The 27,553-nt window shown below is 51.4% G+C and overlaps 2 long non-coding RNA genes and 1 other non-coding gene across 12 annotated transcripts in view; 2 read left to right on the top strand and 1 right to left on the bottom strand.

Annotated features, from left to right (window-relative positions):
* The first annotated feature begins 2,282 nt into the window (after positions 1-2,282).
* LOC146404530 (uncharacterized) lies at positions 2,283-26,437 on the top strand. 10 transcript variants are annotated; one of them, XR_014840746.1, is made up of 7 exons: positions 2,283-2,716; positions 12,584-12,684; positions 13,431-13,707; positions 19,566-20,298; positions 20,735-20,920; positions 24,099-24,221; positions 25,110-26,437. It is a non-coding gene; the product is annotated as an uncharacterized LOC146404530 (long non-coding RNA). The 10 variants fall into 10 exon arrangements; XR_014840745.1 differs by having other exon boundaries at positions 24,099-24,475; positions 25,110-26,133; XR_014840740.1 differs by lacking the exon at positions 19,566-20,298 and having other exon boundaries at positions 25,110-26,133.
* LOC146404529 (uncharacterized) overlaps positions 4,880-27,553 on the bottom strand; it is an 84,953-nt gene continuing 62,279 nt past the window's right edge. Inside the window, exon 2 of the long non-coding RNA XR_014840747.1 lies at positions 4,880-8,757. This is a non-coding gene — a long non-coding RNA (uncharacterized LOC146404529). The remainder of the gene's footprint in view (positions 8,758-27,553) is intronic.
* On the top strand, positions 9,161-9,240 carry MIR365-1 (microRNA mir-365-1). Its single transcript, NR_038545.1, has one exon. It is a non-coding gene; the product is annotated as a microRNA mir-365-1 (primary transcript).

The raw sequence follows: 27,553 nt of genomic DNA, 5'->3' as shown, positions 1-27,553 counted from the left end.
GAAAAAGAATATACAGGAGAAAAAAATTTAGATGGCCAAAACCTCCTCCATAGACTGTGTCTCATTTAATCCCCCTAAACGTCCATTAAGGCAGAGATTATAACTCCCACTTTACAGGTGAGGAAACTGGGGCCAGGGAGGCTCAACAGGGCCCAGGGACTTGCAGCTGTTGGGAAGTGGCAGGAGGCCCATTCCCTTTGGCTCTACCCACAAGAGGGGACAGAGGAGACGATGAAGCCTTGATGGCGGCAGCAGGGTGGGACCAGGTGGGGTGTCCTCGCCCAGCCGCAGCCTCGTGGTGCCCTGACCCCAGGCAGCGGGGCTCTAGAGCTCATGCCCCAGACCATGAGAGCGGCGTGGTAATTCCCTGCTAATGTGGGTCTCTCTGAGATGATGAGTTCCTTAAGGGGAAGGACCTGTCCTGTTTGCCACGGTGGCCACAGTGTCAGCTCTGTGCCTGGCACACAGGAGGCAAGCAAGCATCAGTTCAATGAACCACTGACCTCTAAGCTTCGGAGGTAAGGTAATGGGTTGAGTTCCATTAAGAGAGCAATTGCAGGGAGTTCCCATGTGGTGCAGTGGGTTAAGGCCCTGGCATGGTCACTGAAGGGGCTCAGGTTGCTGCTGTGGCACAGGTTCAGTCCCTGGCCCAGGAACATCCACATGCTGATGGCGCAGCCAAAAAAAAAAGTAATTCCATGTGCTAGGCACATAGTAGGTCCTCAAGAGGAAATGGGGTTGATGATTAGCAATGATCCAATGATCAGTCCTTTGCCTTAAGAGGGGGCTGACCTAGCCCCCCTTTGCACCTCTAGGCTGCTATTGGAGAAACCATGGTGGGGGGGCAGTCCCCCAGCCCAAACTGAGCCCAGAGGCCCCCCGACCACAGATTTCCTTGCCTCTCCTTGAGCATGGCCCTCCAGACTTCTGGAATTGGGGCCCACGGAGGGAAAAGAGACATAAGCCACAAAGCCAGTGGGTCTAAGTCCAGTTCGGTGGCTGCAAACCAGGACACCCCTCCCAGGGACGTGGGGGCAAAGTGGGAGTGCAGCTGGAGCAGAAGGAGAGGAGGGGGCTGTGTGGCTCATCTCCTCTGGCTGGGGTCCCTAGGACCCCCGCTGACGGCATCAGAAGCGCCCACTGGGCTGAGGGATGTGCTTTCTGAGTGTGACACCCATTGGCCAACAGAGGACAGCAAATACATTTTTTATGATCCTGGGAGGCTGAGTCCAGTCACATTTACTTGAAAAGAGGCCTGGCGGTTCTAGGGGACTAGTCATGTCTCAGTTATGTGGATCCTCTTCGGGCAAGAGAGAACACTTCTGGGATGATCTGGGGGTTCTGGGAAAAGGGTGCGGTGGGGGGCAGATTTCCGAGAGGTCACTGGGTTGTGAGGGATCGTCACCCTAACTGTTGGAACCTTAGGTAGTTTGGGGAGGGGGGAGTGGCTTATAGGGGGAGGGGAGCGGGTGTCAGCACCAGGGGTCAGATCTTTGGGGGGTAGCGAGGGTACGCTCATGCCCCACCCCCACTCCCCAATTTCCAGCCTATCTCCCAGAGCCCGGCACTGTGAAAGTGGAAACAGGGGGGCTTTGGAATGGCGAAGGGGAAGCACAACTTTATTTTTTGGCCTGAAGGTGGGTTGGTATTTTGGGGGAGTTCTTGGGATCAGAACACGCCCATCCCATGTCAAACTTGGGGCTTCTAGGGGACTCCGGTGATGCCAGAGGTGGTAAGGGGCCACCAAGGGGGTAGGTGGCCAGGTGTGGGAGCCAGCGTTGCTGCAGCCCCTACTTCTACGGTGGGTCGGGGGAGTGTGAAAAATCGGAGGAAGGGCTCAAAGCGCCGACTGGCACGGAGTGTTCCCGAAAGGAGGAGGGGGGGCGAGTCTGAATTTTAAGTAGATGTGTCCCCATTCAGACGCCCCTGGCTGAGGAATCCCGGGAGCGTATTTGGAGGAATCCTACCCGCCCCCCAGGAGGGAGGCCCAGCCTAGGCTCCCTCCTCCGGGCCACGGGGGTACTGGAGGTGGGGAACCTCCCCTCTCCCCGTGCCCCCCAGTTTGGAGAACCCCAGGCTCTGCCCCCACAGGTCCAGGCTGACGTCGCCGCCGCATTTCTAGGAATGCCCCTATCCGCTGACTATATTTGGCGAGGGTTTCTAGGAAGGCCCCCCCCCGCCCCCGGCCCCCGCCCCAGCCCCCACCCGGGGCAGGCGGGCGCGCTCGGCTTCCAGGCTCTCGCCCTCTCTCCCGGGCCGGGGAGGAGCCGCCCCGCCGCCTGGGCCGCCGCCGCCGCCGCCGCCTCCCCAGCGCGACCAACCCCGGGCTGGCCCAGCCCCCGCCCCGGGCCGGCCATAGGGCGTGGGGTGCGGGGAGCGGGAGGGGGGGGCCGGGCCGGGTGGGGGGGCGGGGGCGCGGCTTTGTGGCGGCAGCGGACCGTGGAGGCCGGGTGCAGCCCCGTCGGCTCCGCGCTCTCGGCAGGAAAGGCTTTTCTACGCCCCCCGCCCATCACTTGGATCTGCTCTGGGGAGGTGGGGGGATATTTTTCTGAATGTCCCCCCGACACGCACCATGGTGAAGGATTTGAGGCTGGACTCTAATCGAGGCGGAGGCGGCAGGGCCCGCGGGGCGCCCCCAGCCCCGCGCACGCCTCCCGGGAGCCCGGGAAGGCGCAGCCCCGGGGGGCCCCCTGCACCCCCGGAGGAGGCAGCGGCGGTGAGTCTCCCCGTTTTTCCTGCATGGCACCCCTCCCCCGGGCCAGGGCAGGAGCCGCGGCAGGTGGGTGCCCAGGCCCCCCGGGGCAGAAGGGGGTGCGGGGCGGCTGCTTGGGGGGGTGGGTGGCAACGCGACCTGGGAGGTGGCGGCGGGGGAAGCGCGCGGCTCTCCCGGGACCCGGCGCTAGACGCTTGTCTGGGAGGGGATCCGCCGCCGCCGCGGCCGCCGCTGCCACCCCCCGAGGCGGCGGAGCTGGGCTCCCTCCACCCCCTCCTCCCTCCTTAGCTCCCGAGAGGGGCGTGTTAGGCGAGGAGGTGGGATGGGGGTGAGGCAGCCCCCCACCTCCCTAATGCCCAGGCTGGGAAATTAACGAGGCGATTTGCAAGCTTGCCACCCCGCCCCCACCCCGGAAAGCCCGTTCGGGAAACTGACTCGCTGCGTGACCCCGATATCAATGCCGTGCGGAGAGCAGGCCGCCCGCACGGCCGTCGGCGCCCGCCGCACCTCGCCACTCCACGTGCGCCCCGGGCCGCGCTGGCACGGGCTGGGGGGCCCGTGCCAGCCTCCCAGGGCCGAGCCCCGGGGGACGTCCCAGAAAGCCGGGAGCACAGTCCCCAGAGAGTTACCACCTCCCCGAAGTAAAGTTGGCAGCCGCTCCCACCAAGGAGCAGGCGGCCATAGCACGTTGGCTTTATTTTGCTGGACAGGAGTTAAAAAAAAAATCTAGGTTCCGGGGTGCGGATCGAGGTGTCAGGGCCCAAGACCTCACCAAGTTGCTCTGGTAAAAGTTAGGAGAAAAGAAGAGAAAAGGCATTTTGATTTGAGGGTCGGGGGAGTGGCGTTTCTGGTTTCTCCTGCTTCCAAGCCCCACCGTGGGGAGCGTTGGAATGTGCGGCTCAGATCCTCTGAGGACACATCCATATTTATAATTTATTTTTAGGAGAAGTTGTGAAAAAAGGAGGGGGTTTAAAGTGGGGAGAAAAGGTGTGTGTTGGGGGGTGGCCTTTCCAGAACCCGGAGGCTAATTGAGCTATTAAGATGGAAATCACTTCCCCCAGTCTGGGCAAGCAGCAAATTTGACTTTAATAAGACAATTAAGAGCACAAATAACTAAACTTTAGCAGGATGGGGTGTGTGGGGCTGCTGGAGGCACCCCAGGTACTCCTTTTGCGCTTTGCTAAGGGACATTTTGGACATTCAGCAGCTCAGCCTCTTCTCGGGGAAGATTTCAGGCCCAAGTATGGGTCTGGGGGCCAGGGAGGGAAAAGACACCCCCATGGGATAGGCAGATATGCCTCCCCTTCTCCGCCCTGCAACCCTGGCTTTTGAACAAGATGAACTATCACCCCTGTCATTCTTGCAGGAAAACCCAGCAATGATTCCTTTAATTACCCAGGATTCTCCAAAATCCTGCCTCAAAGGCAGCCTGCCCCGGGCTGTGAGCGGTGGACTGGACACCCTGCTGGAGGAAGGAGGTTTTGGAGGCTGTGGTCCCAGAATCGGGGTTTTGAGGGCGAGATGAGTTTATGTTTTATCCAACTGGCCCACAAAGTCCCGCTTTTGGGGTCATTCTAAACGTCGAGGGATTCAGGTCCCAGCAGCCTCTGAAGGGAGGGGGCACAGAGCTAGCCGCAGTTGAAAAGTCGGTTGGAGAAAGGGGAGGGAGGTTTGCCACTTTTGGTGAAAGTGCAAGGCCCTTTGGGGGATATTCTTGTATGTGTGTGTATATGTTCGCAGTTTGGGAACCTGCTGTTTTCAAGGGCCTTTCTTTGGAAGGCCGAGAAGAGTATGAGAAGGTGAAAGTACTCCCCCCCCCCCCGACCCCTAGTAGTTTAATGAGATGTTTGAGTGGACAGGATTTGAAGGGAATGAGCCATCCATGGGTCGTGTCAAACCGTTTGACACCCCCAAAATCAAACACCGCAGAAAGCGTGCATCGGAGTCACATTAGGATTGCCTGCTTGCTCTCACGTGGAATCGCAGTATTTCTTTGCAATGCTTGTCTACCTCGATCTTAGTCATGTTATAAGAAACTCTGGATAATGTGTCTGGATAATCAGGGAATTCTCAAAGGCAAGGCTGGTGGAGGTACAAATGCCCCTCCCAGAACATTAACCTTATTAAGTTGTGTTAATTTACACACACACACACGCCCTTCAGTTGTAACCTGTATAGACATCCACATACCTCAAGTTTATTTATTTGCAAAACTGATTTCAATCAGGTGTTTACAGCAGGACACAGAAAAGTGAACTGTACCTGAAAAACTTTGGACTACAAAGCCCCTGCTAGAAGATTCATGTTGCATAGACATGACACATTACACACACCGATGGCCTCTGTGCTCAGGATGGGGTGGTGGGGGGGGGGTGGCTTGGCCAAAACAGTTCTCTACTTCTAGAGTTCTTTCCCTTTGTTGGGATGCGATGAAACAGCACAATTTTCAGGAGTCCACAATCCCAGCGTGGCTTGGGGATGGGAAATTGTCACGTTGTGAATTGCTGAATTGTCACCCCCGGTCGTAGCGCCAGAGAGCTGACTGTCAGATCCTATTTGCTTTGCTAAATAAGGATATCTCACCAAATTAGCCTCTAATGATACTTCCACAAATAGGGTGTTTTACGTGAATTAACGAGGCCGGAGCACCAAATGTCGGGCCAAGCGACTGAGCTAGGATCGCAGCGATGAAGCCGTATGTTCAAATTAGCGAATTTTTAAGTGTGGAAAATCAGAAGTGAGTGCTGCATGCGAACCAGGGCCGCTTTCACTCGAGCACTTGCAACAGTACAGTCCCTGCTTCTATGCAGCCTCTGAAAGGGCGCGTGTCATTTTGAATACACGGAGCAAACTGCCCCCACCCCACCCTCTCTGAGTCTGGAAACAGGCGCAGTAGTATGGTGAAGAGATTATAAATCAGTACTTTGCAGTGAGAAGAGGTCATTAATTCCGCAAAGAGTCACAGCTTCTTTTCATATTCTGACCACCACCTTCCCCCACAACCAAAAAGAAAAAAAAAAAAAAAAAAAAAAAAAAAAGCTCAACCGTGGAACTGCTAAGTATATTTTGGCTTTTTGCCTTTGCCCCTCTGTGTGAAGGTGCACTAAACAATTGCTGTTTCCCTCCCACTTCCCAAAGAAGTGTGGATTTAGGGGGGAAAAAAAAGCAACTTGAACTTCACTCTTAGCAATACATAAGCCATAAGGACTCTCAGAGGGAAAAAAAAATGGGTCACTAGAAAAGAATATGGAAGAGCAGGGGGTTAAAATCTGTAGAAGAGGGGCAGTGGTGAAACTGTCATCTCTTTTAGAAATAAAACCTGCAGGAGTTCCCTTGTGGTGCAGTGGGTTAAGGATTTGGTGGTGTCCCGGCAGCGGCCCTTTGGTCACTGCTGTGGCATGGGTTTGATCCCTGGCCCGGGAACTTCCACCTGCCACGGGTGTGGCCACATACACATAATTGTAAAAAACGGAAAATAAAACATGCGTTTCTGACTCAAACCAATGAAAAGTGGAAAAGTCCCTAAAGGAACTCTCCCCTATTTCTTGCTTCCCACCCCCTTATATTAAGAGCAGAAAGGGGAATCTTGCCAGGTAGACTCACAGCCTGATAGTAAACCACTTCAGTCTCTTGTAAGTGGGATGGTGGAGTAAATACAGCTATTTTAGGCTTAAGGGTAGAAATGAAGAACAGTTAAGGCAAACCTGATCCCTAGACCCACCTGCCGGAAAGGGCAAATGCAAACAAAATTATCCATTTTCTTTCTGGAATTTTCTTTCTTGCCCAGCACCCCAAACTTGGGAACATGTAACATGTTCTTTTCACTTCTTCTATTTGGAACAAGGTGAACATACATACCCAAGGGAAACACTGACACAGATGTGATATAAAACAATCACAGACCTTTTGGGCCTAGAAGCCACGCAGACGTTTCAGGCAAAGGGGTGGATGCTGAAGAGAGTTTGGGAAGAGAGGACTTCAGGGTCCCTGTCACCCCAAGCCCCCTACTCCTCCTCCGGGGCTCTTTGCAAAGCCCCAGGTCATCAGATGCTGCTTTCCCAGCATCCTCCATGGTAGGGGGCGTGTGCAAATGCTTAGGAAGCGTTCAAGTTTCTGATTTCACATCATCTTCCTTATATAAAACATCTGAGCTGAAGGAACCAGAAAGCAAACTCTTTGCTCAGTGTCTCTGGAAAGGCTGCACCACTCACATGAAAGAGGGGGGACACACCTAGAAAATGAAAACTGACGGTTGGTGTCCCAAGAAAGCCTTTGGCCAAAAAAAAGGCACTGGCAAGAAGGAGGCAGAGATATTAGCCTTTGCTAGAGGATCTGGCCCAGGCAGGGGAAGGGACCATGCGGCCAGTGTGAAAGTTTTCTCAGAGACGTGCAGCAAACCAGGCTCTCGCTGGAATCATGCATGAGATCAATGCCCGGGCCTGTTGGCATCTCTGCCCCAAACAGCCTGGACTGCTGCCAGCCCAGGCCCAAAACATGGCCTTCGAACCACCACCCCAGCCCAAACAGGCCCCAGACAGGTGCCCGGGGGGTGGGGTGGGGCCTCTCCTCCCAGAACTCTCACCCCCCTTCCCACCCGCAGCATTTCAAGTCTAGAAGGGGGTGGGGGAGTGTTAGGCTCCCCAGGCGGCCTCCCCAGGGACTCTGGGTGGTTGACTGTCCCAGTTTACAACGTGGCCTTTGGGGAGGGCAGAACCCCGCTTTGCTAAGAGCTGACTGGAGTCTGGCAGGTTCCAGAGCAGAGCTGTGCTTCCCAAGCCTCAGCTGCAGTTCTCTCCCTGCTGCAAAGGGCTGTGATCCCTGGAGTGGGCCAAGGGGGCATGGGCTGGGGCCAGCCACGGAGCAGGGACACATCTAAGCTACCGTGCAGGCTACCGTGTGTGCGCGCACAAGTGTTCATACGTGCGTGTGCGTGTGTGTTTGCTTGTGCCTGTCTTCTCTAGCCAGTGGCAGTCAGCATGCCAAGGGGCTAGGGCTGCAGCCTGGAAGTGGGGAGAAGGCTTTGGCAGGCCATCAGAGGACCTGCAGTGGGGGCCAGGGGGACCTACATCTGAGCCACCCCAGGCATCGGCAGAGAGAGAGAGAGAACTGGGGTAGGGGCGTTCTGGGGTAAAACACGCAGGAGAGGAACCTGCCCAGCCCTGGCACCGGGACGCACCCGCCCCGGGAAGCGGCACCCAGCCCCAAGTCAGCCAATCCCACGGGCCTCCCACTTGGCCTCAGTAACTGGACTCCAGGCCACCAAAAGGCCCCCTGGGTTCCTGATTGTATCTCCGAGTGGCATTAAAAGGTCCAGGCCAGGCACTCGTAGGCTAGGCCATATTTAGCCTTGGGTTCACCCGGCGAATATTTTAGGTGCTGCTTGAAAGGCGAGATCTGGGCCGGGTTGCCGGCTGTCACATGGCGAGTGTAGAATGGCTCCCCCGCAGGCCTGGCCAGGGTGGCTGGGTGCTTACCCCCACCGATGCCTCGGGTCCCTGCCAGAGCGTCCTGGCCATGCGACAGGTGCCAAGGAGCCAGCAAGAGCCCAGGTCGTGGGTTCTGCGCTGGCAAGTCTGTTGGCCTCGTTTTCCCTCTGATGGTGATCAGGCCGCTTCCATTCACAGAGCTCACGGAGGCCGAGTTCAGCCCCTCTCCCCCGCGATGGCCCAGGGTGATACGCCAGCTTGCTGAGCGAGCAGCCTCCTCCTCCTCCTCCGGTGTCAGCAGCTGTGGAGGGGTTAACCCTTTTGAGGCCCGAGGGTGCTGGCTGGCGTGGGGGGGGGCTGTCTGCAGAGACCTTGAAGGCCTCACCCTGGGGGAGCCCCTGCCCCTGCCCCCTTAGTCCTCCGCAGTTGTTAGTGGACAGACCTGAGAGCCAGCACCCTGGACCTCAGCCGTGATCTTCTGCCTTTGGCCCCTTGCGCAATAACCACCAGGCTCCCCTCCTTAAGCTCTGGCCCTTCACTTGTTCCGACAAGCCCTGGAAACAGCTGCTTGCTTTCCAGATATTTTCGTCCGGGTTTCCACGTTGACAACTTCCCCACCTTCCAGAAAAAGAGGGATTGAAGGATCCATGATTCACTTGGGTTGTTAATGAGAGTTTGGAATCATCATTTGGGATCCTGGGGAGATGGTACCGGCTCCCGAGAGTCGCCTGGCCTTAGGGACTAATCCTTGTCACCTGCTCTGGGGACTCCAGGGCCTGATTTTCTGGGCACAGAGGAGGAGGCGCGTCTGTAGTGAAGCCACACTATGGAGACACATTTAGCCAATTATCAGCCCGTCGGGAGCCTGGGTGGAGCCGCCGCCGCCGCCGCCGCCGCAGCCGTGCACCAGGAAAATGCTGGCTTGTGTAAAGTGTGTTCTAACTTTGTACATTTTTTTCCTTTTTAGTTTTGGCTCTTGGTGCCCCGAGAGCCACCACTTCCTGCCCGGCTGGTTGGTTACCGCAGGGAAAATGAGGGACTTTTGGGGGCAGATGTGTTTCCATTCCACTATCATAATGCCCCTAAAAATCCTTATTGCTCTTGCAGTATTCCTCGGGGGTGCCTGGGCCAGCCACGCACGGCTGGGAGGACGGCAGCCGAGTTTCTCCAGCAACGAAAAGAAGAGAGAAAGATGTTCCCCCAAACTCTCCCTTTTGGTCCCCTCACGGCCCTCAGAACTGGGGACCACCCCGAAAAATAAAAAGATGCCCTCCGCAGACGCTGCTTGCCACACATGCTCTTTTGGCCCTCCAGGGGCTGAATGGTAGAGGCCGGGCTGGGGGAACAGGACAGCCCGGGGCTGCTGCCAGCATTTGCTCAGGGGGTTCCTGGGGGGAGGTGGGGAAAGTGGGAAGGAAACAAGTGTTACCTGTTTGACAAGGCGATTCACATTCAGCCTGGGCCTCTGGGATCCTCACCTTGCCAGGGGCCCTGGACAGTCCTGATTTGCTCACCAGCTCCCTGAGTCAGCCCACTTTCCCACTCTGTCTTGGTTTCCTTCTCTGGCAACGGAGGGGCAGCACCCCCTGCTCTGGCCAGAAAGGGTTCCCACCGGTACCTTGAATGTGGTCACGTGCTCAAGCGGGACACAGGCTCAGAGGATGCTTTGAGAAGGGGTCGCCAAGGCATCAAACGTCCAAGGCGTTAGCGCTAATACTTACGGAGACAACGCAGATGGGAGGGAAGACTGCAGCTCGGCAGTTTGTAGGATCATGGAATCAAGAAGCCCCAGCACTGGGACTCTTTCGCTGTGTCACCCCCAGGCAGGTGACTCAACCTCTCTGGGCCTCCGTTTCCTTACCCTGGAAACCCACATTTTGGAATAGGAGTTTCCCAAGTTTTTAAGCCCATCTACTCGGTGATTTGAAATGGTACCTGGCTAGAGAAGTAAATTATTCTAGTAGGTATTTCTAACATTCTAACAACTAATTTCTATTCATACCAAGCGGTTGGTTTTCAGTTTAGGGTTAGAGGTAGAAAGGCTCTTTCTTTTTTTTTCCTTTTTACGGCCATACCCGGGGCATGTGAAAGTTTGTGGGTTAGAGGTCAAATTGGAGCTGCAGCTACAGGCCTAGGAAACAGCCACAGCAACGCTGGATCCAAGCCGCATCTGTGACCTACCCCACGCAGCTTGCAGCAGCGAGCTGAGCGAGGCCAGAGGTGAAACCTGCATCCTCAAAGAGACGATGTCAGGACCTTGACCCCCTGAGCCACAGTGGGAACTGCTAGAAGGACTCTTTTTTTTTTTACATCAATTTATATAAGATAAAGAAGGTGAGTGGCTCAGAAGAAAAATAGCAAGCAACAGATAGTACAGGTGGCTTGAGGATGGGGCAGAACTCAAGGTGACTGTCAGCTTTCATAGTCTGCTTACTTAAGAGTCCTTGTTTGTCTTAGGGATTTTCTGCACCTGTGGAGTTGGTGTCGGGAGGGGTAGGTTGCCAGCTCTAACCTCTGGAGGCCTCTACCTGCGACAACCTGGGTGTCACTTGTCGCCTTCTCGCACCCCTGCCCTGCTTGCCAATGCCAGTGGGCCTCTTCAGATCTCTGCCCCCAGGCCCACTCACAGCTCTGATTTGTCTCTTATTTTAGAATCCTGATGCCCCAGCGCCATCCTTCCTGGCCGGGGCACCTCTCTGAGCCTCGGCTTTCTCAGTGAGATGGGGAGAATAACCAACCCTCTGTCTCAGAACAGTGTGAAGATCAGGGCTTCACGGGGCTCCATTGAGTAGCCGTGATGGCTCACAGACAGGGCCCAGCTCAGAATGTGGTGGGCACCCTCGGCCCAGCAGAGCACTCCTTGGACAGGCCTCCCGGTGCCAGTCCTGGGCACCAGCTCCCCACCACCCCCTGGGATGGGGAAACAGCAGGCACTGGGTCCCAGCCAGCAAGGGCGGGCCTGGGTTTCACTTTCTGCTGTGTCATGGGGTGGGGGGTGGCATCGAGGCCCAGCTGGCCAGCTGGGGCGGGCACCAAGAGGCTGGCGGACAGCTGCGGCCCAGCTGCCAGCACACAACCCGTGCCCTCACCCTGCAGCCTGCCAGGAGGGGGGCTGGGCCCTGGGGCACCCCTTAAATGACTCTCACCCCCCATCATGCATGGCGGGAGAACCCCAAGTGAGAAAAGCCAGGAGCGGGCAGGATGGCCCCTCCAGCCACAGGATCTCCCCCAGAGAAGTTCTTAAGCCCGTCAGTCTTGAGGTTTCAGAAACTATGGCTGTTGATTCCGGATCAGCATGCTCCAGTTGGACAGACCTCTGCTTCCTGCCTGCCTTCACTGGCACATATCTCTTGAGGGCCTACTGTGTGCCCAGCACAGTGCCAGGTGCCAGAGGAGCATCAGGGAGCAACACAATCCCTGCCCTCCTGGGGCTCCCACTTGAATTTGGGAGGATGGACGAAAGAGCAAGTAGGGAAAGAAAGACTCCCGTGTTATGGGGATGTTGCCACACTGTCAACTTCGTGTTAGCCTCTCAGGGAAGGGGCGTGTACCCACATGGGCGTGTCAGGGATGTGTCAACTCCCAGGACACATAGGTGGGTTAAGATCACAGACCTGTGGGCCAGATGTCCCATCTTTGAATCTGGATTCTTCCACTGACTGGTGTGAGACCTCAAGCAAGTTCCCGCTCCTCCTTGGGTCCCAGTTTCCCCATCTCTAGGTGCTAAATGGTGCCTACACAATAGGGCTGTGTGCAGGATGAAATGGACATCTGTAAAGAACTAAAGGCAGCGTCTGGCATCAACTATATGCTAAGTCTGAGCTATCATCTCAGAATCATAAATGTGCGCTGTTCTCATAGGATGAAAGGCAGCCGTCACCGCTGGCAGAGAACACAGTAACACCGAGCTCGCCCTCCTGCTCAATGCTTTACCTGCTGCCTTCTCACTTAATAGCCAGCCCTCCCCTAGGCCTTCCCACCTTCTTGTTCAGATGAGAAAAAGGATGCTGAGGCAGGTGAAGAGATAAATCCAGGGTATCCAGCTGGAAAGCAGTTTGACCCCCGGTACAAGGCTGGCTTCATGGTTGTGGACCCCACTAGTTCAATGCTCTGCTCGTGTCATCCTGAGTTTCTTCTTCTTTTTTATGCTTTTTAGGGCTGCACCTGTGGCCATGTCAAAGTTCCCAGGCTAGGGGTCGAATTGGAGTTGCAGGTGCCGACCTACGCCACAGCCACAGCAACTCGGGATCCGAGCCGCGTCTGCGACCTACACCACAGCTTGGGGCGACACCGGATCCTTAACCGACTGAGAGAGCCCAGGGAGCAAATCCGGGTCCTCATGGATGGTAGTTGGATTCATTTCTGCTGGGCCACGAAGGGAACTCTGTGAATTTCTGAATAATTTTGGAACAAGGGGCTCACGTTTTTATTTTGCAAATTACAGAGCCAGTCCTGCCCAGATCTGACTTACTCCGAAGCCGGCACGCTTAACTCCTGCCATCCGTGTATCACACAGCTGGTCCAGATTGGTTTTCCAGTTCATCGGTACAGTATTTAGTGTGGGACTGAAATCCTGGGGCGAATGCAGGACTTATTACAGGACCAGATCACCCAGATGCCTATTAGATTGTTTGTTGCCTCCCATTAGACGGGAGGTAGGGCAGTTGCCGGGGGCAGGGGGTGATTCATGCATTGCCGTATCCCCAGGGCCTGGCAGATATTAGCTGCTCACTTAAAAGTTGTGAAACAAAGAATGAATGGGAGGCGGCTGTAGCTCCCAAACTAAAGCAGGTCATCCGTGGCAGCCACCCCCAGCTGGCTTCTGGACAGTTCCCTGAAGGGTATGGAGACAAAGGTCTCCCCACCCCTGTGAACCTGCGCGCTGATATCTTGTAGCAGATTACTGTTTAAACAGGTTCTGGTGGAGCCCGTAGCAGCAACCCAAGTGTTTAAAGACACACAGGCCTGGATTCCTGAGCTCCTGTTATTGGGGACGATGCCAAGCGCGGCCCAAAGAACAGCCAGGTTTTTCAGCTTTAGTTCTGCGCAGGTTCAAGTCCCAGCCAAGGATCAGGGGGCAGAGTTTCCCAGACAGCTCAACGAGAGGGTTTGGATTTGGGGACTAAAGATCCTTTTGCCTCCGAAATGAGAATTTAGCTCCACCCTCCCAGTTCCCCCATTTGCTCCTCAAAAAACTTACTTAGCTTTCCTGAGAAGCAGAGAATCATCTCAAAAGCCTTTAAGATGCTCGCACCAATAATAACCGTGTGTTTTGCCACCTGTTTTCACAGGCTTGATCTCCGGTCGCTTCAGAGAATAATCATGTGAAATAGGAGTTAACCATCCTCATTTTCTAAATAACATCATAACCATCACCCTATACTGAGTGTTTTATAAGAGCTAAGCCCTCCACACGGATGAAGTCATTTTTGTTGCACAAGCAACACAGAAGGGAGGCAGTGTTACTGTGTCTGGCTTTGCCACGAGGAAACAAGCTGAGAGAGAGGAATGGACTTGTCCAAGCCCACACACCCAGCGTGTGAGGAGCCTGGATCTTCCATCTCAGAGGTCAGTGAACGTTTTCTGAAAAGGGTCAGATCCTCAATAGTTTAGGCTTTGCAGGCCATCCTGTCCCTATCACAGCTACTCTGCTGTAACAAGAAGCCAGCCGGCAACAATCAGCAAAATGAATGGAGGCAGCTGTGTGTTCCACGAAAACTTTATTTGCAAAGTCAGGCAGCAGGCTGCTTTGGGCCCACATGCTCTTCCTTTGCCTACCCTGGTCCAGACCCTCAAACCTGCCTCTCAGTTAGAACGAACTTGGCCCTGCCCTCGTTCTTCCGCAGCCTCTCCCACCCTCTGTGAAGTGACTTGAGTTGTGTTTCAAGAACAGAGACCAGGAGTTCCCACTGTGGCTCCGTGGATTAAGAACTGACTCGTATCCATGAGGCTGTAGGCTCGCTCCCTGACCCCATTCAGTGGGTTAGGATCTGGCATTGCCGTGAGCGGTGGTGTAGGTCTCAGATGTGGCTTGGATTCCTGTTGCTTGCGGCTGTGGTGTCGGCCAGAGCTGCAGCTCTGATTCGATCCCTAGCCTGGGAACCTCCATATGCTGCAGGTGTGGCCCTAAAGGAAAGGAAAAAAAAAAAAAAATAGAACAGAGACCAGCGGCGCTTGGCAGAGGCTGAGCTGACTCCTCTTTCCTTGAGGGGATGATGAAGCTCTTGGAACTGACAACTCTGAGGAGTCGTTAGTGATTGCCATGATAGGCACCAAGGGGACTTCAAAAATTGTAATTTTAATACCTGTCAACTGAGTAGCCTTTAAAGAGGAAAGTGTTGTAAGAAAATACCTCCGTGGGGCACCCTGACTGTGGGAGAAGGCCCTCCCCTGATATTGGTGAGAATGGAAATAGAATGAAAAATGTCCCAGAGTTCCCGTTGTGGCTCAGCGGGTTAAGAACCCAACATAGTGTCTGTGAGGATGAGGGTTCAATCCCTGGCCCAGCTCAGGGGGTTAAGGATCAGGCATGGCCATGAACTGCCGTGTAGGTCGCTTGGATCTGGCATTGCTGTGACTGTGGCACAGACTGGCAGCTCCAGCTCCCATTTGACCCCTAGCCTGGGAGCTTCCATAGGCCGCAGATGCGGCCCTAAGAAGAAAAAAAAAGTGTCTTAAGGCAGAAGAAGGTAATGGGAAGGAGAGATGGAAGTTGTGTGTATGTGTGCACGTGCGTGTGTGCACACATGCAGAGAGAGGGTGGAAGACAGATTTCCCCAAAGGCAGGAGTCTGGAGCCTAAGGATTCCTGGCAGGATGAGGGGAGGAGTGGGGAAGGCATGACTTTTTTTTTCCCCCAACAGTTTTATTGAGATATAATTCACTTACCATCTCATTCACCCATCTCAAGTGCCCAGCTCTGTGTCTTTGAGTATATTCACGGGTCCACCTTTGGCCTCTCTTGTTTCATCGGCCTTCCCTCCTCCTTCATTGTTTCCCACTGAGTAGCTTTGAGCCAGTTCATACACTGGACTTGATGCTGTTAACTTAGCTCGAAGGCCAAAATTTTCCTTCATCCGAAAGCTTCAGTCCAAGTCTATACGCACATGAACTCCATGGATGGGCTTTAGGGACAGTGGAGGAATTGGGGCAGAGTCTCGAGTGGGTCAGCGTGGGGTGGGAAAGGAAAGCTCCTGAATCAAGCAGGTCTAGCTACCTGATTTGCAGAATGAAAATGTGCAGCCCTTTGTTCAACAATGACTAAGTACAACCACCATGGAAGACAGTATGGAGGTTCCTCAGAAAAGTAAATATAGAACTACCACATGATCCAGCAATCCTACTCCTGGGCATAAATCTGGACAGACTTTCATTCAAAAAGATACATTGCACCTGTGTGTTCATAGCAGCACTATTGACAAGAGCTAAGACTTGGAAACCCCTACATGTCCATCAACAGATGAATGGATTAAGATGTGGTACACGTATATAATGGAATACTACTCAGCCATAAAAAGAGTGAAATAATGCCATTTATAGCAACGTGAATGCAACTAGAGAGTCTCATACTAAGTGAAGCAGATCATAAAGAGAAAGACAAATACCACATGATATCAGTAATATGTGAAATATAAAATATGGCACAAACGAACCTATCTACAAAACGGAAACAGACTCACAGACGTCAAGAACAGACTTGCGGTTGCAGTGGTGGGTGGTAGGGAGTAGGACAGACTGGGAATTGGGAGTTAGTAGATGCAAACTATGACATTTAGACTGGATTAAGCAGTGCGGCCCTACTATATAGCACAGGGAACTATAGCCAATCTCCTGGGTTAGCCCATGATGGAAGATAATGTAAGAAAGGGAATGTGTGTGTGTGTGTGTGTGTGTGTGTGTGTGTGTAAACAAATGAATGGGTCGCTTTGCTGTACAGCAGAAACTGGCACAACATTATAAATCAACTATAATTTTAAAAAATTAAAGTTAAATTTAGAAAAATCATTTATGCCTAACTCATCCAAAAAAAGAAAGAGAGAAATTACTAAGAAGTTCAGGATGACAACAGTAGAGCATTAAAATCAAAGTAGACCCTCTACAACTGTACAGGTCATGCGCCCACGAGGCCAGCAAAAGGGCACCTAAGCAGAACGGATTCATTGGATGCAGGAATTCAGAACCTTGGGTGACTAGGAGAGACACAAACGCCCTTCACCCCCATTCCCTGGAAAGGTTCCAAGGAAAGTTGGGTCTCCCATGGCATGTGGGACCAAGTTCAAGCCCATTCCATTTGAATCTCCAAAAATAAGATGACCCCAGCTGACATGTGGGTTATAAGTACTTTAAAAAAAAAAAAAATAGCCATTTGTCTTAAGCCTTCTTCCCTAAGCGCCTGCAGTTGTTTTATCTGGCCACTCCATTTTGTCCTAGACTGAGTGTACTCTGATCCCACAGCAAATGCCAGAGCTGCAGTCTTCAGAACAGAGGCCCGCTGGTCAGCAAACTATCCAGAACAGCAACAGGACCAGGAGTCCCATCAGAGGCAGGCGGTCAGGGCAGACGTTGGCAGCCTATCATGGCACCCAGTCCCTCCCAGTCCCTTCCAGCCCAAACAGAACTCCGTTATCGCCCTCAAAGAATAGTCTCCACCAACCCAATGAACCTGATTTCCTGGGCTTATCTAAGGCGCTCAACCCAAGAATCCACCCAGAGATTCAAGGCTTTGCAGTGTGTGTTGGGAGGACACTTGAGGATAGACTTAGACGAACAGAACTTTGTCATGAAGGGGAATCCAACATGACAGAGAAGAAGGGAGAATGTGGAAGAGAGAGACTGAGCGAACTGGTGACGACCTTGTGGTGCCTCCTGTTCTCTGTAGGATGTTCAATGAATGTGTGAATGTTCATTCATTCGTTCCTGGACCTACTATATAGAAAAGGGGCTGAGTACTGGGCCGGAGCAACGCAGTAACCAACAAGATAGACACGGTTCCTACCCTCGGGGGCTGGAGAGGCCATCATAAACTAAAGAATTAAAAAACATTTTATATTTGATTAAATAATGTAATAACAATGGCAAAAACCCAACTACAACAAGTCTGAGTAAATCCTGCAGGCAGCGGTGGGGTTTATAGACAAGAGTGGATCTTAAAGCGAAGCCCGACTCACCATTGAGGCAATTCTCAGCAGAGTAAGCGTAGAAGCCGCACAGCCAGGAGAAGGCTCTGGCGGAGATAGGTGGCTCTCGGTTTGGCTTTTGTTTTTGTTCCTGCCAGCACTTTCTCTCCCACTTTTAGTAAAAGGCACGATGGCCCGTGGGAATACCGCCAAAGACAATCGCTCACAATACCCAAGCCTCAGCTACCGTCATTGATCCAGGTGGGGGTGTCATGACTCACAAGGACCAATCACAGCAGCCCACTTCTGAACTTGGCCGCAGTGATTGGTCCAGGTTTGGGCATGTGACCAAACGGAGCCAATCCAGGATTGTCCAAACTGGAGCAGGTGGGAAGCTTGCTTTTCGCACCCGATCTCCAGCCTCCGCCTCGCAGCTGATTGAGGCCAGTCTGGAGGGTGGGAGAGATCAGGGGCGGGATAGCGGACAGGGGAGGACGAGAGCACGCTCTGTGTTCTGTCTCTGTATCCAAGAGCATTATCAGCGTCTCTCCTTCATCATAGCTCCCCTAATAGTGGATCTCACATCAACTCTGTATGGTCCAAAGCGTTCTGATTCGGGACTTGGGAACTGTTTGCCTCTTCATGTATTGTGTGAAGCTAAAAGGGGTAGGTTATCGTCCCTCAGCCTCCCCTAGGTGTGCCTGCTGTACTTGATTGAGAATGATGGGTTCCCTAGACACATCTCCAGGCCGTGCCCCCCACCCTTAATTTACCGCTGAATCAGAACTACTCACTTGCTCTTGGACTTCAAGTCCTGCCCTCTTCCTGCCTGCTTCCATCACCCGAACTCATCCCCAACCCACACCCCACCTCTCTTCCCCACCCCTCTGTCCACCAAGGGCAGATCCTGCAGCTTGTCCTTGCTTCTGCTCTGATGCCCACCAGGTTCCATTTGTAATGATTTATTTATGACTGTCCCCCTCATGAGTGGTGACCTTGAGCTTGGGGACCCAGGTCTCACTCACTTTTGCACCCCCAGCTGTTGGCACACTTGGCAGGCGGGCAGCCGGCAGCAAGTATAGAAGAGAGGAAGGAAGGGAGAGGAGGAGGTGGGGAGAAAGGGTCATTCCTTCCTGTGGATTCTAATCAACCAACGAGTCACTCACAGGGTCAAGTTCTATACTGGTTTCCTCTGCTGGATCCTCGACCCTCAGGTGGACACAGCTGGTGCCCTCATCTCCTTCAGGTCTCTACTCCAATGTTGCTTTCTCAGTGAACTGCGTTCTCCCAGTCCCCTTCCTGACCCCTGCCCTTCTTCCATGCCTTCTCATTCTCACTCTTGTTCACTTCCACCACCCCTGGTCTTTCTCTGTGTTGTATTTATTTTATCTGCTCTCTCTTTCTCTCGCTCACTGCAATGGCCGCCGCTCCAGGTGGGCAGCCGTCTTTGATTTGTTTTCTGCTGTATCCTTGGCACCTGGTAGATGCTCAGTAAATATCTGGGATGAATGACTGAATTCACCCAAACCAGAGTCTTACCAAATTTCTTTCTCCCTATGCACTTCGTGCATTTAACCAGTATGAGGAAAGTCAGGTGGTGTGGTAGGTTCCTAGGGCTGCCATAACAAATTACCATAACCTGAGTGGCTTAAAACAACTGGAATTTATCACTTCATGGTCCTGGAGGCTAGAAGTTGGCAGGACTACCTGGCTCCCAGATGCTCCAGAGGAAAATCCATTCTTTGCCTCATCTCCTTCTGGTGGCCCCAGTGTTCCTGGACATGTGGCCACATGACTCCAATCTTTGCCTCCATCTTCATCTGTTCTTCTTCTCTCTGGAGCTACCTCTGCTTTTCTCATATAAGGGTGCATGGAATTGCATTTAGGGCCCATCTGAATGATCCAGAAGAAACCCCTCCTCTCGGATCCTTAATTTAATCACACCCCTTTCCGTACAGAAACCGAGGAAGGTTTCTGGGGACTAAGAAGTGTCTGTATCTTTTCTCTCTCTGGGGGTCACCTTTCAGCCCACTGAGTTATTTGCATAAAGACCAGAAAGCCAAGATTCCCACCCCCATTCCATTGGCTTGACAGACAAGTAATGAAAAGGGTATTCAGGTTGTGTCACATTTGCTCCAGTCAGAGTGTGTAATGATTGTGAAAACACCATTTTTGTTTTTTTTTTTTTTCATTATCCCAGTTTTTAAAACTACTATCATGCTTATGGTAAGAAAAACAGTACAGAAATATGGGAAATCAAGGAGCCCCTTTGCAGTTGTGCTCTGACTCCAGTTTCACTTTCTAAATGTAGCCCCTGTGTGCATCTGCATGATCTTCGTACGTTTCCTAAGCGTGTTCGAGAGCATATATGTTTTTTGCTTGTGACATTAAGAACATTGGGGGCGTGATAATACATCCTGAAGCCACGGCAGCCCTCCAACCCACAACCATCTTCCTGATGACTTCTGGCAAGGCACCGTACTTAACCTGTCCCCTGCTGGCCAACATTTCTGTCACTCCAGGATTTTGCTCTTATAACGGATATACTCCTTGGCACGGGTCCAAGTATACTCATCAGATACATTCCTCAAAGTGGAATTTCTAGGCCAGAAGATACGGGCATTTTTAATTTCTACAGCGACTGCCCCGTGCCCTTCACCACGGTGATATCATTCTCACGCCCAACAACACACAGGTGGCATTCCCATCCTGGCGCAGCGGAAGCGAATCTCACTAGTATCCATGAGGACACAGGTTCAATCCCTGGCCTCACTCAGTGGGTTAAGGATCCGGTGTTGCCCTGAGCTGTGCTGTAGGTCGCAGATGTGGCTCAGATCTGGCGTTGCAGTGGCTGTGGCATAGGTTGGTGGCTGGAGCTCCGATTGGACCCCTCGCCTGGGAACCTCCATGTGCTGCGGGTGTGACCCTAAAAAGCAAAACAAACAAACAAACAAACCATGCACGTGTGAGGGTGTCTGTTTCCAGCACTCTTGCCCACCTTGGCAAGGATGCAGCAGGTCAGGGAAAGCCCATCCCAAACTCAGGTAAGTGGACTTTCCATGTTGTCCTGGGGGTGGGGTGGGGGCGGACACCGCCTCCGAGGTTGTCCCTGCAGCTTTCAGAGGTGCTAAACCATTCAGAGTTCTCACTTGGGTTTTATAAACAAAGGCAGAGTTTGGGGAGGTGAGCCAGAACCGTGCAGTGACGCCTTGTGCAGCTCAGTATTTATTTCTTTAGTGCGGTTAGAACTTAAATATGGTCAAAACATATTCTTCTTTTCATTTACACAAACAAATATGTTCCCGGGCTGACACCTCCGGTGCCAAGTTTCTAGGGGAAACGAAATTCTACTGTGAGATTATCAACCACTAGAAAGAAGACGAGGGTGGAAAAGCCATTTCACTTTATGTGCCCGAGCCGGGCTGCGGAAGGTGTTTCAAAACTGGGCTGTTGCCTCAGTCTCTTTCTGTCTTTTTGCAGACAAACCTGCCCGGGAGTTCAGAGGATGAAACACGGAACGCGTGTGTAAAGACCGGAGGGTGGAAACACTCCGTTTTGATAAAAGGAGATCTGCTCAGCATGGAATCCTCCATCCCGCTCGTCGGGAGATGCAAAGATTTATCCAGAGAGGGGCTGATGAATTGAGGATACAGAAATGAGGCCAATGTGAGTTGCCTTTCAAGAGCTGTGCTAATATAAAACCAAGCAACTTGAATTTGTTCCAAGAGGGGATTAAAGCAACATGTTATTTTGAGTGATTGCTTAATTTATTGAGCTGTGGCTAGATCTGTAATGAAATACAGCCCTTGCAACTGATAACCTCCTGCTACAATTGAACTTGTACAATTAAGGACTATTTTCTGAGAGTTTCTCTGGAAGAGCTGAGCATTTTTAGTGTCTGGGGTGGGGTGCTTCTGAGCACTCATTTTTCCAGACCAGCTTTTGTTTTTTTTCTTTGCAGAGTGACAGGCTGATGTTAATAAGGAAAATAAACAGCATTTTATTGAATGCCTTGTCTGTACCAGGCACTTAATATACATTATCCCTAATCCTGACAGCGGCCCAAGGAAGTAACTCTTATTAGCCCCTGTTTTACAGATTTGAGGCTCCTAGATGTTAAGTAATTTTCCTGAGTGGTGCTGTCCAAGTTGGTAGCTATTGGCCACTTGTGGCTATTTCAGTGTAAATTAGTTACGTTTTTAAAAATCTTGGCACAACCTTGTAAGCCAATGATACACTAATAATAAATAAATTTAAAAACATTTAATAAAAAAAAATTCACTCCCTCATTGCACTAATAGCCATATGGGGCTCGTGGCTACCATATTGGACATTTCGATTACTAGGTTCTATGGATCAGTGCCATTCCAGAGATGTCACAGCTAGGAACTGGCAGTGCCAGACTTCAAACCCAAGCTAATGGGCTTTGGAGGCAGCCTCTACTATCTTCCTCACTTCCTTCTCTTCCTTTGGCTGAGAAGCGAGGGATTCTCTACCCTGGCTGCAAACTATATGGATGTTAGGGTCCCCAAGATGCTGACTTCATTGTGACTGAGAGGGCTTTTTATAATTCCCAATGTGACTCAAATGTGCAGCCAGGATTGAGAAAAGTTAGGTGAGAGGATCCACCCACAAAGGATGGTGGAAGACGTTGGTTCACCTGCCATGAGAATGTGGTCCCTTGTGGGCCCCGACATGGCCTTTTCTCAGAGCCACACGTAAGCCTCCTCATCAGAGAGCTCAGGTTCACTTCTGAAGGAAAGACTTAAGTGCTTTGTCACACACTTCCCGCTTGATGGGAGACATACCTCAGCACTCCTCTTTTAGAAGCAGGCTTTGCACACTGTCACGGCCAGAAGGAGATGTGGATTGCAGAAATGAAGGGAGAAATGGAGCCCCAGATTGGACTTAGAAGCCTCAGTATGTTGCCTTCCAAGATAAAGTGTGTGTTTCCTACCTGGATGCAGGTAGGAAACACATACTTTATTTTGGGCAACTCAATAACAGTGAGCACTCCCAGCACCAACCTTGTGGTCTTTAATTACCACTTCTGTGCTCTGGGGAGGCTTTGTGGGGATAGGGCTGACTTCAGGTCTGAGGCAGGAAATGTACAAGATGAGCCTGGAACAGCTTGTCATCCAGGTATCTTGGAAGCTGTCAGAGATTTCTGGGGAGATGTCAAAAAATGGAGGCAGGGGAGTTCCCGTCGTGGCACAGTGGTTAACAAATCCGACTAGGAACCATGAAGTTGCGGGTTCGGTCCCTGCCCTTGCTCAGTGGGTTAACGATCCGGCATTGCCGTGAGCTGTGATGTAGGTTGCCGACGCGGCTCGGATCCCGCGTTGCTGTGGCTCTGGTGTAGGCCGGTGGCTACAGCTCCGATTCGACCCCTAGCCTGGGAACCTTCATATGCCACGGGAGCGGCCCAAGAAATAGCAAAAAAAAAAAGACAAAAAAAAAAAAAATGGAGGCAGGAAGACAAAGATGGTGTAGATCGAGCCTCAATAAGAAAAATAACCACAGTGGATGGAAACATGTCACATATATCCAGATCTATAAGTTTACAATGTTACCTAGAAAAACTGAAAAATATATTCTGTCATCTTTGGAGAATGTTGGGAAACCAACTTCTTATTTTTGTGAAATAAAGGGGAGGAACCAAGCATTTATCCTTCCTGGTATAAACCATACTTTATGGTAACCAAAGAGTTGATTAGGAGAAGCTTCTTTTAGAAGTATTCCAGCTAACAAACAAAGACAGAGGATAGAATTAGTAAGCCACTTGGAGTTCCCGTCGTGGCTCAGTGGTTAACGAATCCGACTAGGAACCATGAAGTTGCGGGTTCGATCCCTGGCCTTGCTCAGTGGGTTAAGGATCTGGCATTGTGGTGTGAAAGTTGTGGTGTGGGTTGCAGATGCAGCTCGGATCCCGCATTGCTGTGGCTCTGGTGTAGGCTGGCAGCTACAGCTCTGATTCGACTCCTAGCCTGGGAACCTCCATATGCCATGGGAGCAGGCCAAGAAATGGCAAAAAGACCAAAAAAAAAAAAAAAAAAGAATTAGTAAGCTACCATTTTGCAGCATCTAATGGATCCAGCCATTGATGGCTACTAACATCACAAACAGAACCAACAACATGTTATGTGCCTTTAAATAAAAATATGGAACAGCCCCTAGAAAGTAGTCATACAAATACCAAAAAAAAAAAAAAAAAAAAAAGACATGAATCTAAGTGAACTTCCAAATCTATCTACTGATTTACAAGCAATACAGTTGGGAGAGGAACATGTGAAACCCCAGCACGGGCATGAAATAAGCAAAAGCCAGTTGGAGACATTCTGCAACCAACAAGTTTCTTCAACAAATAAATTGCATGAGTAGAAAAAGGGAAAGAAGAAACCACAGATTCCAAAAGATATGAGACATGTCAACCAGTCATAACGTATGAACTTTATATGGATACTGATTTTAACCAACTAGAAAGGACACATTTATGAGACAACCAGAAAAATTTGAACACTGGATATTTGCTGATATTAAAACATTACTGGTAGTTTGAGTAGGGGTAATGGTGGTTAAAAAAAATTCTTTTTTTTTTTTTTGAGTCATATGCTAAAATATTTGCTGAAGAAATGGTTGATGTCTGGAATTTGCTTCTGAGTATCTGGGATGAGAAAGGAGAGAAAGGGGAACAAGATTGGCTGAGAATCAGTGATTCCTGAAGCTGGGTGACGGGTCGCTGGGGTTTGCTGTACCATATACTCTACTTTTGTGTACACTTAAAGTTTTTTCATGATACAAATAAAGAAGTAAGGATCTGCCTTTTCCTTCTCTTCGCTCAAAGGTATTGGTTTGGGCTGCCCACCCATGCTGGCATCTCTGGGGCAAGCCTGGGGAGCAGGTTTGAGAGACGTCTCGTCTCGTGCATGTCCACACACCCTCTCCTGTCTCCATGGCGACCAGTGAGGTGAGAAAGCAGCATCCAAAAGCCTCCTGTCCACATGAGGATCGCACCAGGCTGCTGCTGTTGTGCCCAACCCACCATAGCTGCTCCCGACGGAGAATTCTTAGATCTTCACAGCCCCACCCACCACCGCATCCGCCTCCTTGTACCCCTCTGCCATCACTCCTGCCCTCCCTATGCACCCCCTGAGGAGTAGAGGCCAATGAATGGAGAAAACAGGACCTCGAACTGGATCCAGATTCAACTCTTGACCTCATGTAATAGCGAGATCTTTAACCTCCCGTGCTTTGATTTTCTCACCTATAAAATGGGTGACTTCAGCTAACTCAATAAATCATTATTATGGGGGGACAGTGGCCAATAGGACCTAGTTTCCACCTAAGAGAACTAGACCCTTGAAGGTAAAAGGCAATTATTATTTTTTTTCTTTCTTGGCTGCCCCAAAGCATATGGAGCTCCTGGAGCCAGGGATCAGATCCCAGCCACAGTTGTGACCTATATCACTGCTTCGGCAATGTCGGATCCTCTAATCACTGTGCCAGGCCAAGGATCAAACCTGCATCCCCTCAGACGCTGCCGATAACCTTGTGCCACAGCAGGAACTCCAAAAGGCAGTCTTGAGAGTGTGTATTTGAGAAAGTACACATTGTAGAGAGTTGGGGTTTTTTGTTTGTTTGTTTTGTTTTGTTTTTTCAAAACTGGAAGTCACTACTTAGGGAATATCACAATTCGTAGTCATAATTTTCATTAACCAGGATATCCATACTTTCCAACTACTGAGTGTCCAGCCATGCCAGGCCCATAGAATATCTTCACCTAGATAAGTGCTCATATTTTCATGAAGTAAGTACTTCCCTTCCTACTATTTTTTTTTTTTTTTTGGCTTTTTAGGGCAGCACCTGCCACCTATGGCCATTCACAGGCTAGAGTTTGAATCAGGAGCTACAGCTGCCAGCCTACACCACAGCCACAGCAACACAGGATCCAAGCCACGTCTGCAGCTTACACCACAGCTCACAGCAATGCCAGATCCCCGACCCACTGAGCGAGGCCAGGAGTTGAACCTGAATCCTCATGGATACTAGTTGGAGTCATTTCCGCTGCGCCACAATGGGAACTCCATTTTTTTCTTCTTTTTTTTTTCTTTCTCCTATTTTATGGAGAAGGAAGCTAGGCCTGCAGAAGTGAGGTAATGGCTCTATAGGGAGCACAGAGCTTAGCCCTCTGCATTGATTAAGCTCTGAAATGCATGCTGGAAAACCAGAACCACCAGGAGACCAAAAACTCTCCAGGTCAAACTCCACTTTGCAGGTGAGGAAACAGCGGCCCAGAGAGGCCAAGTAACTTGTATCAAGCCGCACAGCAAATTCGCTGTTTAGCCTGTGTCTAGGCTGCCTGGGAAAAAGGGGCACAGAAGCCCCATGAAGGAGGCTGACTCTTCCTGCCCCACTTTATCCTGTCCCCAGGGTGGGGTGACCAGCCATCCTGGGGTTTCCTAAAACTGGAAACTTGAAATGCTTAAGCCAAGAAAGTCCTGGGCCAACTGGGATGAATTAATCATGCCTTCTCCCAGCAAGGCATCTGAATGGATGTTTTCCAAGACATGGGGCCCCAGGATGGAGCTGGCTGAGAACGAGCAGCAAGTCCCCACAGAAGTACTGGGGTTTCACACTTATACCATTAACTGGTTATGAATACCTAGGCTCCCCTACCCCAGCTAGACCATCAGCCCACGGGGCAGGGACCAGTGTGTGATGCTCACTTGTGTTTTACAGCCCCTGTGTCAATGGTGACACATAATCGATGCCCAATCAATAGTCATCAAAGGGACCAACCAACGCTACCATCACCTCTGACTGGGCCTCCATCTGAAATTGCAGCAACCCTCTACAGCCCCCCTGACCTCCGGTTCTCATTTCAGACATCCCTGATGGCCCGTGATACATGATGATTCCAGAGAAAGCCTGGCCAATAGGCTTCTGGAGGGAGTGCCGACAGACAGGATCGGGTGTGTTTTTTCTAATTATTGTACCTGTCCTGCCCATTTTTTTCTTGGCTCTCCCCCCCCCAGTACCAGCTCAGAAAAAAAAATCAAAACAAAACATTGTCACAGAGTTTGAGAGAAGGGAGCTGGCTGGTTCTCTTTCTGCTTGTAATTAATACTGAAAATGTTCATGACTCGCCTTGGCCACAAAGGTAATAATAAAATCATGCAGCCTGATTATTTGGCTACTCATTCTGTTCTTTTTTTTTTCTCCCTTCCCCTTTCCTTAAATTAATTCCAGAGTTCCTCCAGATTTCTCGTTGCTAAGCTATAAAGTTCCAGGTTCCGCAGCGCCCCTGCTGATTGGCAGGGAGGCCCTGGGCAGCTCCAATCACAAGCAGGTTGCTGAAAGGAGCATCCACGTTGCAGCTGGCCCCAGGGCATCGGAATGTTCTCCCTGACGTTATGAACCATCAAAGTCTCTGTCTAATTATGCAGAACCTGTTCTCTTGATCTTGTCTGCCTCTCCCCAGAGTGCAGGCTGTTGCGGGGATGCCAGAGGTCCTGGAACCTCCCCACCACCCACCCGCCAGCCCCCCGGGTCCTGGAGGAATAGGGAGTCGCGGGGTGGCCAAGTTGCCAGGTTGGGGTCAGGGACAGAAATGCCCAGGGCCTGTTTGTAGTTGACCATGGAGGACAGCAAGGTGCCCCGCCCCAGGCTGGAGGAAGCCTCCAGCCTCCCCTGACTGAGGCTCTCCCGTGCCATCTCTGAAGGCTGGTGAAAGGCTGAAGGAGGCTGAGGAAAAGCAGATGCCATTGAATGTGGGGTTGGGGGTGGGCAGAGGCTGCTGTTGGAAAAGTCTTTAAAACACTCCAACGGTAAGGATGCCGTGGGGGACCACTCTTGCCTTTCACCTCCAGAATCCCAGTGCAAGGAGCCACCAAGAACTGTGTTCCTACCGTGCACCAGAAACTTGATTGGTATTTTTTTTTTTTTAGATCACTTCGTTAAGACATGCTTTGACATACAAAAAGTGGTCTGTGTTTAATAGGTACAAGTTGATGAGTTTGGAGATAGGTGCACACCTGTGAAGCCTTCACCACAGTCGATGCCATCATTATCTCCATCACCTCCCAAAGTTTTCTCCCGCCTTCTTTATCATTCCCTTTTTATTGTGATAGAAACATTTAACACAAGATCTACCCTTTGAGCTGGGAGTTCCCTGGGAGCCTAGTGGTTAGGAATTGATGATTTCACTACTGTGGCCCAGGGTTCCTGCTCTGGGAACTGAGATACCACATCAAGCCGCTGCATGCCACAGCCAAAAAAAGAAAAAAAAAATCTACTCTC

Source organism: Sus scrofa, chromosome 3 (genome assembly GCF_054392235.1).
Source record: "Sus scrofa isolate SSC_HxYL_T2T_F1_AM1 chromosome 3, Sscrofa_HxYL_maternal_Yorkshire_Landrace_v2.0, whole genome shotgun sequence".
Classification (NCBI taxonomy): domain Eukaryota; kingdom Metazoa; phylum Chordata; class Mammalia; order Artiodactyla; family Suidae; genus Sus; species Sus scrofa.
This window is presented reverse-complemented; position numbering and strand designations above follow the sequence as displayed.